This window comes from Anas platyrhynchos, chromosome 14, assembly GCF_047663525.1.
Source record: "Anas platyrhynchos isolate ZD024472 breed Pekin duck chromosome 14, IASCAAS_PekinDuck_T2T, whole genome shotgun sequence".
Classification (NCBI taxonomy): Eukaryota; Metazoa; Chordata; class Aves; order Anseriformes; family Anatidae; genus Anas; species Anas platyrhynchos.
In genome coordinates, this window is record NC_092600.1 from 13,357,204 (window position 1) to 13,374,197 (window position 16,994).

The 16,994-nt window shown below is 39.5% G+C and overlaps 1 long non-coding RNA gene across 9 annotated transcripts in view; it reads right to left on the minus strand.

Annotated features, from left to right (window-relative positions):
- LOC101793489 (uncharacterized) overlaps nt 1-16,994 on the minus strand; it is a 55,802-nt gene that overhangs the window by 30,522 nt on the left and 8,286 nt on the right. For 3 of the 9 annotated variants that reach the window (XR_011803387.1, XR_011803393.1, XR_011803392.1), the window contains exons 2-4: nt 14,042-14,155; nt 10,361-12,659; nt 6,070-6,193 (exon numbers count right to left, since the gene is read on the minus strand). This is a non-coding gene — a long non-coding RNA (uncharacterized lncRNA). The remainder of the gene's footprint in view (nt 1-6,069; nt 6,194-10,360; nt 12,660-14,041; nt 14,156-16,994) is intronic. The other 6 variants (XR_011803390.1, XR_011803388.1, XR_011803391.1 and 3 more) reach the window with 4 other exon arrangements.

Here is a 16,994-nt window from a genome sequence, read left to right on the forward strand (position 1 = left end):
GAATATCCAAGACATAGTTGAGGGATAAAGTTAGATGAAGTTAGGATTTATCTCGATTACCTAACCTGGCATTAAAATCCTTTCCACTGATCAGCAAACAGAGGGATAAAAAGATTTCAGAGACATTATGTAGGTCTGGAATAATTCCCAGTACGAATTCCTATAAGAAGAGGAATTGTGGGAGGAATACAAATATTAATCAGAAGAAAAGGTTCTAAATTGGGAAACTGTTCTGGCAACAAGACAAAAATCTAAGTCATTAGTGTAACAACCTCTAATCCCTATCAGAGCATCCAGTCTCATGACAAAGATGGACGTGAAATGGCTTTCTCTACAAATGTTTCAGTTTTGATTAATTCTAACATTCTATGTCTGGACGTAACAAATATGTTGTGAAACATACCGTGAAAAAACAGAGACATTTGGCTGCACAATCCAAAGCCATGTAGATAACTTATTTCCCAGGAATGGAGAAGCAAATCTTAAAGCTGTTTTCTTCTTAACTAAATGTAGAAAATTCCCCAATGTCCACTCTTTACAGTAACTTGTCTCAAAAAAAGATGCCTATCTAATTAAGTCCGGAACCACGATACCATTTTGACCCCGATTTCCATTGGCAACTCCCTGACAGGCACCAAAACACCTTATTAATTTTTTCCAGGGTCAGCAGTTCTGATTTGCAAAAAATCAGTAAATATTTTCTAGGTCAAAAAAAAGGCAAGAAATGTTATGAACAGTCCTGCGGTCACAGCATTCAAACAGAGTATCAGGCAGTAAGCTCCAAGTCCTGCCCTGGTGACAAGCGCTCATGTAAAGCAGATCATCCCTATCCAGAGACCGAACAATATACATATGCATACCAAAGCTCACAGATTACTCAGAGCACTCTTTTTTGCATGTAATTACAAATCTTTTCCTTTCAGAGGCTGTGCCAGCATAAGAAGCTCCTGTGACAGCCCCACAGTTGTGACAGTACATCAGTATTGGGACAGAAAGGGGAAGGAACTCCTGACGTCACATACTGGCACTGGCAGAAGCGCACTTGTAATCACGGTCTTTGAGGTGTGTAATAAAGCAGGAATTTCATGTCGGAGAGGGAGGCTGCAGTGTTCTACCAGGCTCGTGGACATGAGGCTCAGGCCCTTGGGTTGTTCAGGGACGGGATGCCACATCTTGACTCAGCAACAGCAACTCCTACCAAAGCCTGCATGTTCTTACAGCAAGTTTCACTTTAAGCAAATTATCTGTATTTAAAAGACCTCCGAAGTACTAATTTTTTTCACCATGCTGCAGCTCAGTATGCTTTACACCAAAGGACACAACAGCCACCATCATATTTACCCCCATCTAATCGTCTCCACTTCTGATATTAGAGGCTTCATATGTAATACTGAAGTGTATTTTAAGGACAGCTGCACTAGATTCAAATTTTGCTTTTAAGTAGTGCTACCACTCTAATTAAGTCATCATTCTCCGAGTTTGCACTCTGTAGATGAGCAATACTGCTTTCCAGAGTTATGTCTGGAAAGTCCTTCTGAGGTCTGTGGAGCCACATTCATGGCTGCCTAAGCACACCAGAAAAATACCTCCACTCATTTAAGGGCCACGTGGAAATGTCCTGGGGACAACCAGCTGAGTAACTCAAAATAGAAACATTTTTTTTCTTCCTACAGCACAGAATGAATGATGAAAATATATCCAAACAATAAGGAAAATGAAAGCAGGATTGAAAGATGAAAGTTTGGGACCACTACACACAGCTTTATACTAAACTAAATTTATCTACAGTAGAAGTCATGTTCATAATTCAGTACAACCTAGATTTTTCTTCCCCGTATCAGAGAGCTGGGGATGTTCTCCAGGCTTACTCTCCACAGTTTTGTGTATCTTGTTGGCTGCTCCTCTGAGACAATCCATTCAAACTGACCACGTGCAGGTCATTATTGATTGCATTCAGGATCCTATCTGCAATTTCAGTGCCAACTGTGAAACCCAGGGAGTCTGGACCGAGCAAGATAAGCTGAGCTGAATGTGGTTGTTAGCAATTCAAGTCTTCAAAAACCACAGGAGCATTGCTCCAGTAAAAACCAGATGCAGTACCTGAATTCTAGTACCTCAATTTCAAACCCCAGGCAGGACAATAACCATCTGCAAGCCCTGGGAAGTGCAGTACTGCTGGTAAGTTTGTAGTATTTTCTTGATTCAGTCAACTCTGAGGTGCTGAAGACCATGAACTATGAACACCGCTTCTTGTTTCCAAGTTCTGGACATTACCTATGCTAATGGCTAGTTCTATGGCTACCATTAGCCTACCTTGTTTTTTAAAATTTCTGCATAGGATTTCAAGCAGTACCTTCCTTTCTCCCTCCTCCCCCCAAAGCCTAGGCTGGGTACACCACACTTTCCACTCCTGAGATCCCAGTTGTGAATGCCCCTTCATGGTGTCCCAGTGACCACAAGAGGAGATGTTGGCGTGGTGTGGACTAGTTTCTCACTCCTGGTCTCTGTTCTGACCTAGCAACTGCCTTTATTGTCCTACCTAGCTGCATCGGAGACCTTCCCATGTACCTCTACCTGGAACAGGAAGGTCAGGGCTTCTATTGCTTCTGACAGTTGAATGAGCCTTCGTAATTCTGTTTGGCAGGACACCGGCTTCCCATCAGCCTTCCAGAAATTTTTAATTCATTTATACTTTTGACCTACACAACAGCCTCTGGCAATAAGTTCTACAATTTAATAATATGTTATATGAGAAGGTATGACTTTCTGGTTTAGACCTGATGCCTAATAATTTCATAGGATATCCTTTACTTCTCCTATTCTGAAAAATAATAGCTATCTCCTCTTCATTGTTTCCTACCTAGGTAGAAGATTTCAAGATCTCTGTCCCATGTCTATTTTCTTTGTCCTGATACGAAAACCATTCTGTCTTTCTCATATACTATCTGTGGGTGGAATTCAGATTAAAACACTTTGATTTAGTGGTGGAGTTTGGATATCTACCTCATAGATTGACACCTACAGATAGAAACCTAAATTTAGGTGTCTAGATCTCTGAGCTAAATAACTCCCACCCATCATTTTTAGCTCTATTTTATCCTTTATGAGACAGGATGAACAGAACTGCACATATTAATCAATATGTGGGTTTGCCAAACATTTATATAGTGACATAATCATATAATCATGTTTTTCTTCTCCTTTTTTCCTTTTCTAAAAATTTGTCATTCGGTTTGAATTTTTGATTGCTGCTGGTCATTGCATCAGTGCTTTCATAGAGCTATCCTGCAGCAATTCCATTTCTGAGCGATAATAACTTAATGTTCAATCCCTAACTGAATAATACATGATTGAACATGTATATGCCCAGACAAACTACTTTGCATTTATTAACATTGACATTCGCATGCCATTTCTGACACAGTCACTCACTACCACAAGAACCACCTGCCTCTCTTCTCAGGGTTAGATTTGCCTATCTCAGTTCTTTTTGTATCATTCACAAACCTTGTCACAGCAATATTCACCTTCCTTTCCAAACCATTTAAGGATATTGAAAAGCACAGGGCCTAACTCTAACAGTTGCATGACTAAACCACAGTGCTCCTTCCAGTGGGAACATTAATCTTTTCTCCCACTTTTTGTCCTATTTTGTCTCTGTCTTATTTACCTACAAGAGAACACCTTATTATCTCAGCAGAACTACTTTAAGAGTCTTTGCAGAAAGACTTATTGACATTTGTTAGGAAGTCCTTACATACTACATCAACTAGATCAGCCTTACCTACAAGTCTGTTGACATCTTCAAAGATTTCAAATAGATTTATGAAACATGGTCTCCTTCTGCAAGAACTGTAATGACTTTTTCCAAATAAATCACATTTATGAAATTGTCTACTGATTCTATTCTTTATTATTGTAGTTTGTACCCACTTACTCAGTTTGGAAGTGAGATCTCCTGATCTATGGTTTTCCACATTAGTCCTGGAGTCCTTTTTCTCAAGGCTGAAGACACATTTGCCACTTTCCATTCTTCTTGCAATGTGGTCAATTTAAATGGCACTCTTCATGCTACATTTAGCTTTCTCTCAATCTAGTGTTTGAGGTCTTTCAGAACTCTAGACTGAGTATCATCTTATCTCGGTGCCTTCTTACTGTTCATTTTATTGATTTGTTCCAAAATGTCCCTTGCTGAAGCTTCATTTAGGGACAATTCCTCATACTCTCCACTGCTTCACCACTAATGTGCCCCTTTCCATCCTTCCTCTACATTTGTTCCCTATTACAGCTTCTCACCCTTCTGCCAAGTTTCTGAGGCATTTATTATGTCAATAACCTCCCTTAAAATCAGACATTCTAGTTCACCTCATTTAGGGCTTTGGACTCACAGTATTTGTATAGGTATATTTCTATATTTTTTATTGATCTAGTTGCCCATTCTTCATGGGGCCTGCTTAGCTTGGACTTTAATTGCTGAGACCGTTCTTTGCTATTTCCTTCCTCAATGTTATTGATTTTAGTTCTTTCATTTTTTCTAAATTACAAGAATTTGCTTATTTCTCTAGAAGAGGAGCTGCCATCTTGAACCATGTGTTGTTGCTTATTTAGTGAGTTTTCACAACTGTCAACTATAAAAATACCTCATTGCTTTTGAATGCTGAAACCTTACAATCTAGTTTCATATTGATTTATATAGCCTCTCTCTCTTGTAAAAACTACCTCACCAACAACTGAGAATCTGCTTGTCTGGTACTGGGACAATTTATAACACCGTGATTCCACTTTCAGAATTTCTTTCCCACTCATTCTTCTGTCGTTGGTATCCATATGATTCACAACACCGGTTCTCTCCAGCACTAAATGTGGATACAGAGGTCCAGGAAAGGCCTCAACAGCACTGCAGAAAATGAGACTTACTCCTAGATTTTAATAATATATTGTGTTAATACCTCCCAGCATAAGACTTGTGTGATCAATCATTCATGTTTTATTTTTGATTTTCTCTAATTCCCATATCTTGCCATGGCATGCTTCAGCCTCAGTCCATTATCCCCTTTTTGTATTTTGGTATTTATTGCTCCTTCATCAATGTGGCACATAGCACTTGTCTCTTTATTTCATAGTTTATCTGTGGATCATGTCCTCCAGTTTCTCAAGATCATTAGAAGTTTAACCCTGACCTTCAGAGTGCATCTTTTTTTATCTGCAAATTCTATGAGTGAGTTTTTTGTTAAATTATATAAGCCATTAATTAAAACACTGAATAGATTAAGACCCAGGACATACCTCAGCAGGACTTCAGTCAAAACCACTTCTCAGTCCGACAGTGCACCATTGCCACCCACACGACAGTAGTACCACATACCTTCTAAATGATGAACCTCAAGCTATGAACAGCATCCTCCCTGCCAAGACAATTAACTTGGCCATGGATGCCCTCACTCTTTTGTGGATCTGGACTAGAGTCTACAGGGAGGAGGGCTGCCCACTGGGCGGACTATTCTGAATACGCCGCAGGCCATCTTTGCTGGTAGCCCACTTAGGGCCTCTGATCATGGCAGTATGTGGATCTGTCTGCACATACGCAATAAATCTCATTGCCCCAGGAAGCACTGGCTTTTCTATGCTTTCACAATACACTTATGTGTTAGAGGAAGGGCTGCAACATATGGTCTCTCCCTTATACAGAAAGAAGGTAAGTGTCTCACCCAGCCAGAAATACTGGGCACACTGTTACAGACCATATTTCTTTAGTCTGCTTCCGAGGGAATCATGTGGAACAGTTTCAAAAGCTTTCCTAAAGCAAAATATGTCCCATCTGCTGCCTCCTCTTCATCTACTAGACATTATTTTCTCGAAGAAGGAAATTACAGTGAGATCGCATGATTTATTCTTGGTAAATCTATCTTTTTTTTTTTTTCTTTTTATCTTCTATTTGCTTTAAATTGATCGTGTAATATTTTTTTCAGACTCATTTCTGGGAAGAGTGGTCTCTAATTCCCTGGTTTCTGGTTTCTCTTTCTCAAAAATGTAAACTGTTTGTCCTTGTATAGTGCTCAGTGATCTTACCTGCACTTCCGAGAACTTCCAGGACAGTCACTAATGCTTCAGCAATTGCTTCAGCTACTGTCTTCCTTGCACACCTAGCTATTGCATCACATACCCAGAGTGGTTTGAGGCCAGAGCTTCTGATCTGAAGGAGCAAAGAGAGAACAAATATAATACACAAACACAGTCTAAAAGGACATCAGGGAGTAGGCCAAGCTCAGATTAGTTGCTCTTATCTCCCCTTCAAGAAGGCTCAGGCTCCTCTCACAATGCACATTTAGCACAGCGCAGCCTAGCAGGAAGCTGCCTTCCAGCTGAGGAAAAGCAAGCTGACAACGGTATTGAAGGCTGTATCTCAAAATGCATTTTTAGTTGAGAACTTTTTGTCTACTGCACTGATACAAATTTAAATACCAGGAGCAACAGCAGTCATGGATGCGATGACAGAGATTTGCTGACTTGTAGGCAGAACATGAAGGGGTCTTTTATGAGACACCTATGTGGATGCTAGAAAGTGCTGGGGAGGAGCATGAGGTCCTACTACATGTCACAAATTTTAAAGGGAAATGCAAGCTAAGGATCCTGGAAGGCAAAGTCAGTCTGCTGGCTAGAAGATTTAGCCCTAGGGTACTGTTGACAGTTTCTCTGAAATCCTTCCAGTTATACATACAACTCCAATTAGGCAGAGGAGAAGACAACACTATCCGGAGGTGAGGGTCTCCATCAAAAGTCAAAAGCGAAATCAGACTTTCCACAAGCAAAATATATATGATGTGTTTAATTAAGTGGGAGCTGGGGGAAATCTGTCATGAGCTAAGGCAAACAGATTGCTAAGGGTTGGTAAAACAAAAATACTTTGTGTATCCAGCTACTTCAGAGCAAAAGCTTAGCACAGAACAGTTCATAAGTGGGATGGTATTATATCAGGATGACATCAGACTAAGAGGTTAAACAAAGGTGCCCCCCTAATTAAGAATTATAAATGTGTGTATATAAATCAATACTAATACCACTACTAATAATAAAAAGCTAGGTTAACACAGGTAATAAAATCAGATCTTGACATAGCAGAACACTGTAAAATATAATGATAAAACTGATGTTATACCGTAGTGCATGGCCATAAGCTATGCAAAAGAAGTATAAGTCATAAAAGTGAAATAATTTATTTTATATTTTATAAAAAGTGTTGTAAGAAATCTAACAAAACTAAAATTTGTAATGGAAAAGGCTGTAGACTGAAACTGGCTGTACCGACTGAGCTGTAGGAATGTAAATATATGCAGAGTTATCTCATCAGTCACCAGAGAAAGAAGACTAAATGCTTAATGCTGAGAGGTGAAATACTAAACACGAGGACCTCTATTATTCATAAATAAATCACTATGATGTTACATAGGAATAAAAGGTTTGAGAACAAATTTACAGAAACACAGCATGACTGCTTTTCAGAACTACTAGATCCAGAACATTCAAGAAGAGAGGCTGCTCTCTGCTTAAATATTATGTAAGATACAAAAGGAGTATTTTCACGAAGAGGCAGTCAGTTGGTGGACCAACAGAGGATATGGGCTGCTCTAATAGAACAGAAAATTGTGCCTTGAGTACAATGGTTATGACTTAGGTGGTCTTAGTGGACAAGGAACTCACCACAAATGCTCAAGGTAAAAGCGTGATAGAACGGGAAAAGTGATTAGAAGCAAGGAATCAGCTCAACCTCCGGGTACAGCACCACTGAAACCATTATTATATCTAATTCTGATGTTCACATTTAAAGCTGTTGAAAGATTAGATTGGGGGCAGAAAAGAGCCATAAGAAGCATATGAGAAGAGAAGAACGTGTAACTGAGAAACTTAAACAGCTCAATTGTGGGGTGATTCAATAAATACCTTCACAAGGGGAAAATATCAACCAACACTTTTTAATCTAGCAGAGACAGAAGAAAGACTAAGGGCTGAAAAATGAAAGTGATTCAAACCAGAAATGAAACACGCAATTTTTTTTTTATTTCTTATATTTTTTTAACAGCATTGATGATTAAATTTGGGAACCAACTAGCCCCTGAAGTGATGGATTTTGAAACTTTTGACATTTGGAACATATGTTCCTACGAAAAGCTCAGGTTTTGATAAATAAGAATATTTTTTCCTGAAAATTAATTTTGTCAGAAAATTCTCAGCCACTATTTGGGTTACTTGCCTATTTTAAAAGGATATAAAATGAGCCAGAGAAACAGCTCTGCACATTGAAAGTTGGTCAAAATGATAATTAAAAACAGAATAATGGAATTCCTAGATAAGGAACATGATATTGCAGGAGCCAATTATCACAGTGTCTGTAATGAAAGTTTTTCATCACTAAAATTTTAGAATTATTTGAAAATATCTATATAATAATGATCAAAAGGGAAATGCTTAACATAATCTACTTGAACATTTGAAAGCCTTTTGACAGTCTTCCTCACGCAGGGCTTATTCCAGAAGAATCCTATATGGCCATATATTATGGATGCTACATAAAGCCAAATCACAGACCAAGATGCAGAGACTAGAATAAGAGCCAGAACACTGCCTACGATCACAAACAGGTATCTCACTACAAGTTTTAGCTTTTATGTAAAGGTGCTCAGTGACACCATTCCGAGTATAATTTTTGTAATTGTAATCAAGTCACCAAGAACTCTCATGTAAGTGCTTTTAATACACTACAGGAATGAAATATGACACATAAGGCACAGACGACTTGTAGAGCATCATTAAACATACCACAACCATTAACAAATGTGCCAAGGAAGACTAGTACATCTGTGTGTAATTCAAGCGGAGAAGTTGGGCTCCATTTTTTTTTTTTTTTACTAAAATATTTCAGAAAACTGCAGCTTATCCTGAGTCAATTGAATGTGAAGCATCACTGAAAAAAAAAAAAAAAAACACAAACAAACAACAACGAAAAAAAAAACACCAACCATCCTCTTGGGATTTTTCATTGGACTGAGAATTGTGGCACTTCTCAGTAAATGTCAGGCTTATCAGTGTTGTGAGTAAGCATCAGTTAGCTCTCAAACAAGCTGACTCTGTTCATTTTTCTCAGAACTGTATGTAATATTCTCCTGGCAGGGAACAGCTCTTTTAGTAGACTGCAGCACAAATTTGTAAAAGAAGCTTGCCTCAGCTCTGATCCAAAAACTAAAAGAGATCTAGGATATATTAGATCACTGTAGGAAGATCTAGTTTTCGACTATAAAGCCTGGATTGTTTGGAGTTAAGGGGATGTAAGAAATAACAGCTTTTCCCTTTAGAGCATAACAGATGGATTAATTGTAAGAAAATGTTCTTCTTAATACTTAGTTACCTACTTCAAATTACATCAGTAGATTTAGTTATATTTTTGACCTGTGAGTGGCTAACAACATCAATATTCACAATACATTTTCATCCTTTTATAAATGTCCTTTGCTCATTTCCACCATGTAGCTTTTCTCTTTATATTGCTAGATGAGACCTAGCAGCATCTTGGTGAGATCTTCATTAGCATTCAAATAAAAATTCATCGCTTGCTTGTATAGTGGGGAGATGAGTTCAGTGTTCACCATTACCATCAGAAGTGTTTACATGCACAGCTACGTTTCATTTTCTTTTGACAGAACATAACAAAGCACAAGAAAGCCTGCCCTGGGTCAGACTGAAGGTTCCCCTACTACAGTGCCTGGCTTTCAATACAAATGTCTGGAGAATGAGTTTAAGAACACACCGAGAATACAGTGATGCTTTCTTGGAACATTATTCTGTTTCTCAACGTACCTTTGGATTTTTTGAGCTGCTGTCTTTGGTTTTACTATTTAACAGGTTATGCTTTAACTTAATTTCTCTCCATTAACTTTTCCTGCTACCCCCAGAGCACAAGTAAACGTTGAGCATCCATAATAACCCACTGCAAAGGATTTTACAGCTTAATTACAAGTTTTGTGAAGAAACATAAGCCAGATTAAATTGATTCCTAGTTCTTACTTTAGAAGAGACACTAAAAGGGCTTCTCAGTTTGGAGAGAAGACAATGAGGGGGATATGAGTAAGGCTTATGCAATTGTGGCCATAGGTATGAGAGGTGGACAGTCCAGGCAAATGGACCCCTAGTCTGATCCACCAGAGCATTTCTCATGTTGGTGTAACTACATCATTCTACCTGCATCTTTAGTAGCCTTATGACAGATTTCACAATGGATTTGTAAATTGTGGTTTCTCACTAGAAAAGCCTTCCCTAATAAATCAGTTTTTATCCATTTGTGCATTTTATTCTTATAATTTTCACTCACTTGCTCAGTAGAGACTCCAATGTGACGGTCTGCAGTTCTCCACTTCACTCCTGGGGACCTTCTCAGAGACTGTTGTCACATTTACCATCTTCCATCCTTCTTGCAGGGAGACTGATTTAAGTGACAGGTTACAAACTATAGTAGCTCCATAATTGCATATTTGTTTTCCTTCAGAGCTCTTGAGTGAATACCATATGGTCTTGGCACTTTCTGACTCTTCATCTTATCAATTAGTCCTAAAATGCATTTAATTTGAGACAGTTCCTTACACTTGTCCCCATAAGTTTGGCTCTCACAGGAGAGTAACCTACCTCAACCACTGTGAGCACCAACAAAGGTTTGCTTTTCAGTACTTTTCCTCTCTTACAGTAAATCACAAACCTCAGGAAAAGTACCTGATTCCGGTAATTTTGAAAATATTTTTACTAGCAGTTTTTATTATTCCTTTACTGATTTTTTTCTTTAAAGTTTTCCCTTGACTGCCCTTCAGATTTAGCTTGACAGTTTATGTTTTGTGTTGGTGGCTTCTGGTGTTTTGTGTGTGTGTTGGTATTTTTTGTTCTGTTTTGTTTTTAATAGTTTCTTTATTTGCTCAGAACTCCTGGATTTTGAATACTCTCTTCTACTTGACTGTTCGAATATTGCCTTTTTGGTCCCTCACAGAATTATTCCACTTAGTGATATATTGCTCTGAGCTTCAAATAGGATATTTTCATCTAGTTTCTCATCTTCCGCATGCTTATAACAGCTGCTTTTAATTTCCTTTTAGGAAGCTCACACACTTGTGAGTAGATCCCAGTTTTAAGTTAAGTATTACTGTGAAGTAGTTGTGGGGATAATCAAATACCCCCCCTCCTTAAGACAATCTGTCATTAATGCTCAAAAAAAAAAAAAAAAAAAGAGAGGTATTCATCCACCAAGGTGTTTCAAAAGCAGAGACGCTTTGGAGGAAACACAACACCTCCAGCTGGAGAGGGAAGGATAGAGAGGACTGCCACGGCACTGCACCCTTGTGGTCTACAGGAATTAATGATTTAGGGATGATAGCAAAGCTGTGTTGCTTTCTGGGTGGCTGGTGTCCAGCTAACCTGGAAATAATTGGTGTCAGAAAACAAATAAACAAACAAAACAAACAAACGAACAAACAAAACACAGCTAGGGGTGGGCAAACCTTCATGGGATGCGGAGTGGCCGTGCACCTCTGTCTGCAAAGCAGGGCAAGCACATGGGGAATAGCTCTTTGGGTGCTACAGCATCAGCTGGCATTGTCCCAGAGTTGGACACATCAGCAGCTGGTCAGACTCTGTACCCTGAGGATAATTGTCACCCACAGGATACCAGCCTGTCCAGGCAGCTTTCTGCTCGCAGCTGTGGGTGTCCAGCACAGCAGCACCTCATCTGTAGGAACAGGCTCCTTCCTCATGCAGACAAGGGGTACAAAGCATGGTGTAAATGGGAATACAGATCAGGCAGCTGGCAGCAGCCAGGCAGGCCTGCAGCTCCACGACAACTCACAGAGATGTACCAGATGTTTCAGCCTCACAAGGAAGCCACATGCATGTCCACCTGCAGGAACTGTGTTTTCCTCCTGCAAGAGTGTTGGAAAATGCTGGTGGTGTGAGAGTTACTTTCCTTTCCCAAAACTGGTGGTGCCACAAGTTTGTGTAGCTCAGTGAATAGCAACAATAAATAAATCAGAACTTGGAGAAATGCTGTTCTCCACTCTTCCTCCAGCACCACTTGTTTACACTGCTGCGCTGCAATCTGAAAAATGCCATCTATAATGAATACTAAATAGTGGGAGTCTCTCTCAGCAATGTGTTACTAAACCTGATTGCTGTGCAGTATAATACGCTAGGAGAGAGCGGGGGTTTGGCTGTGTTTCTCAGTTTCATGCAGTCATAGAAACTGTCAAGCCTAGGTGCCTCTGTGATCTCCAAGCAGCATGTCTCCCTACACCCTTTCCTAGCTACCCATTTATTTAAGAAATGATACCTTGTTGCTGTAGCTCTGTTCTTTCAACCATTTTTATTGTCATGATTATTTCTGTCTATTTAAAATTTGTGTACTTTTGCAATTTTAATTTTTTTCCAAGCCAATTCACAGCAATATGTTAACAGCTGCCTTGTAATAGAACTCACCTAGAGGTAATATGCAGAAGTCCTCACTATTAAAAAAATGACTCACCTCTCTGTTACAAAATCCATACTGATTCACTTTTCACCCCTGCCCTCAGTAAATTCCCGTGTGTCTCGGCTTCATCACCAAGAACATTTCCAGCCTCACACTGAGTACCTGCCTGTGGAGGGCACACACAAAACCAAAGGATGCCAGAACGCAAGAACAATTTTCACACGCCAGTGATTTCTAAAGTACTTCTGCAGCTTCTCAAGCTTAAAAAAAAATGGGAACTAGATGGGAATCTATACTGCTAAAGATGGTGAAAAAAGGGACAAAAGAGGATAGAGCAGGTCCCCCACACACTTCAAAATTCCTGTCCCCGAAATGGAATGCATCTGCCTATATTCTGGGACTCGAATGACACTTCAGATTTCCCTCCTCTGCCAGCAGTTACATAGTCCAAACATTTCAAGGCACAACCATGGTATAACACTTGTTAATGAACAATTACGAGTTTGCTGGGGTATGTTTTTTGACCTTAGAATACTAAATGCAAGCAACATAAGTTTCTGAAATCCAGCAAAAGGTTCATACCAATGCAATGCACATTTCTTGTTTGACTGATATACTGGAGCGTTCATGTAAATGTGTATACACTTCCTGTGTGCACAGTATCAAACACTCCAGCAGCAGTGCTTTGGGACAAAGTCTAATACCTTGTTTTGGTCAGATCAAACCTACAGTCAGGTAGGTGCATTGAACAGAAGATACTAAAACTCATCACACATGCTCTTATCATTGAGCTGTGCAAAGGTCATCCTCTTCTGTGAATAAGCCCGTGTCAACACTGAGCATATATTAGAGTTCAGAAAACACTTTACTGAAGAGATCCAGGCTTTCTGGGTTAAAAGGTTATGAAATTTAGTCTAATCTCTATTCCTATTTTCTTAGATGTTCACTACCAATCTGATATACGCAAAGAATTTAGCAGAGCCTAAATTTAAGGTTTCCCAACTTCTTTTGCATGACCTAGATCTTATTTCTACAAGACTGTTCAGACTTGTATTTCAAACTGTTCAGAATACTTTCAAGCTAACCTGAAATTTCTTTTTCAAGTTAAACTGAATTTGCACCATAATTTCTCCAAATTATTATTTTTTTGTTATTAAAACACTCCTTTCACCATTCTCTCAAGAACCTTTTGTGTCTCTGTGCTTTAGCACAGGAATTTCATATTTAGCACAGGGTTTCTAGTGGTGAGAAGTCTGTATAATTGCCGTCACAACTGTCCTCAAAATTCTTACATTTCAAGCAGCTTGAACCACTAGCAGTTATATTCTGCAAGTCAAACAGAGTAACTAAGATACCATGAGATTTAATTTCTAGGAAAAGAAAAACACAAGAACAATCTGAATGATTTCTAAGCACATGGAAACTAAGAAGGAGATGAGTACTCGTCGACATGAGCTCCTTGTGAAGAAATCAAGCAGATTCTGTCTAATTTCCCTCTCTGAAGGGTAAGATCTTGCAGACAGGGAAGAAGCAGCAGATACCACATACCTCAATGCTACTGAGGCTTCTAACTTCATCCAACATGAAATGCGAGTACAAGAATGCCCAAGTTGAGGACAAATCTGGTTGGAATCCACACTCAGAGCAGCTTCCAATGGTTCACTGTGAAATTTAAAGTACGAATTGAATGGCTACTCAGCTGTTCATCAGTTCCATTCAATATTTTATTGATAGCCTGGATGAGGAAATGGACTGTGTGTTTATTAAATCTGCCAAGATTAAATCTGTGAAGACTGGCTACAAACACATGGGGAAGAGAAGTATTAAAAACTTTTGACAACTTGGACAAGTTGTCTATAAAAATAGGAGTCGTCTCAATTGTAATAAGCGTAGCATTTTAACTTAGGCAGGAGTACAGTGCACAAATACAAGACAGACATCAGATGGGCAGAAAGCAGCCTGAAAAAAAAAAAAAAAAAAAAAAAAACCTGAAGGTTCTGATAGATCACAAGCTGAACAGGGGTCATTCTCTTGAGCAAAGAGAAAACACTGCACGGATATATTAACAGAAGAATTACCTGCAAGACATCTTGCAGGTTCTTTTCCTGTGCTCAATATTAGTAACGCCTCAGTGCAGAGGCATGTCCAGTCTTGGGTACTGCTCCTCAAAAAAGGTTGACAGGCCAAGCAGCAAGAATAACAACAAAGGTTAGAGGTCTGGAAAACATGACCTGAATCAAAAGACCGAGAACAGGAGGTGCTCAGAAGAGAGAAGACTGAGGAGAGAGGCAATAACAGTCCTGATTAAGTCAGGACAGAGTCAGGATAGATGCAGTAACAGTCCTGTAGCAGACAAAGTCTGCCACAAAATGGAAGATAAACAACTGTTCTTCATATGCCGAGAATGTTGTAAGCAGATCTGATTCTGATGTGGAAGGAGACAGACTAAGTGATCTGCTGAGATGTCTTCCAGCTTCATTCTTCAATGATTCTGCACTCAGCTGATGCTGATTAGAGTTTGTCTGTACTCAATTTGTCCTGATGTACCCTAGTGATACAGTAATTGCTCATGCACATTTACATCATTTCTGCATTAACATCATCATTAAGGTTACGGCGTTATACCTTCAACTTACCATCTTAAGACTATCCGTCTTACAAATTCCTTATCAAAATGCTATTTGTCAAACCAGCTGGACTTGCAACTCATTAATCAAAAGCCATTTTAATAATTAGTCCTCAAATAGTAGTTCAATAAAATCTTTGTATCTTAATTTTCCTTTCTAACCAGTGCAGTGGGTAAAAGGGTTTATAAGCATTTGGCACCACTACTTTCAGTCTCCAAGAGTCCAGATTAGAGCAGCTGCTGACAGTTTCCCATTCCACCGTCATCTATAGCATATGCAATTTTTTTCTAACATTGTCATAATCTCATGCCTCTCAGTTCCAGATTCTTATAGAAGACACCAGACCACGGCTGCTGCCATGAGTATCTGGCCTGCTCCCCAGTACAAGAACAGAACCAGCAACATCTACATTCTGACAGCAGAAGATATGTATTTGAAATTTTATCCAGATTATCCATTTCAGTGATTACACATCCTATTTCAAGAATGTATTAGTAATGTCTCTGCCACTGCACAGAAAACAGGCAGGGCAGCTGACTGACATGACTGCTTCTTAGGAGCAATTACTTACTTCAGATGCCAAGGGAAAGCATTGCTGCCTTATCAGAATTATAATCAATTACCAATATTGATCAGAACCAGCTATAGCTCAGCATCCCACAGGACTGACCAAATTAAATGGCTGTGCTATAATATTGCTGGCAGGAGAACAAAGACCCTCACAAAATTGTGCAGGTTCTGAAATTTATGAAAATATAGCTCAACTTCAGTGGCATACAATCAGTTAAAACAACAGTACATAAAGACAGATATGATGCAAGCCGCACGCCTTGCCAGCTCTGTATATCCTTACACCATTGTAGAACTGAGTTGATATATCAGAGGGTGGAAATTCAAAAGATTCCAGGTTTATCATCTTAATTTTTTACATCTTCTTCTCAAGAATTCACACTGCTGTCATTTTCTCTTCCATTCTGATTACCTTCTTTGTAATGTATTGGTTTTCCTGCTTTTACTGAATAATTCCTGGTCTATTATATCTATAATTATACTAATAATTAAGCATGCCTTTTCATCAGCTAGCAGCTAATTACTTCTGCTCCTACCCAGCTTGCTCAGAAAACAGTCAATTCATCTGTATCCATATCACTCTCCCTGTTGCTAAGCAGTCAATGCTAGTCAGCAGTGGCACTGTAACTGGTGTTGTTTGGTTCACCCTGGCTTTAAATGTATTTCGCAGCAGCTGAGTGGTGGTGCCTTTCAACCTCCAAGCAAATGCTTTTCACTGGTAAGCAAGCTTTAGTCACATGCTGAAGTGCGGCACCTGCTTGGCAGAGACTGCTTGTCCCCCGCCAGTTCCAGAGCAGCTTCGGAGCTGTTAGTAAGCAGCTAACTGCTCACTGCGAGGTGCAATTGGAGAGACCCAAAAAGAATCAGCTAGCAAACCAGCCTCTGCCACCTGCAGTCTTCCTCCTTTCGCTGTCAGGCCTTATCCAGGATTTTGTTATCTGCAAACCAAAGTCATGACGTAATCCAAGCCCTTGCTTCTCTGACATTATCCCAGTGAAAAACTACTTGTGTTCACACACTGTCCTTCCAGACTTCCTGGCACACCTATGTCAGTTCATGGGAGAATTGGACATTGTCTGCGTCACTCTCTGCTACCTCACTCTGGTTCTCACCAGCATAGTGGAAACAGCCTCCACTCCAGAACGCTCCAGCTAGTTAGTGTGTTACTTCAGTGATGTGGTAACAAATCAGCCCAGATGGCCTTTTATCCAGTTCCCTGGATTTTTAATTGTTGTAGGTGGGAGAAGGAAGCTGATGTTCCAGAGCAGGAGCACAAGAAAGATGTGGACCTGTTTGAGTGAGCC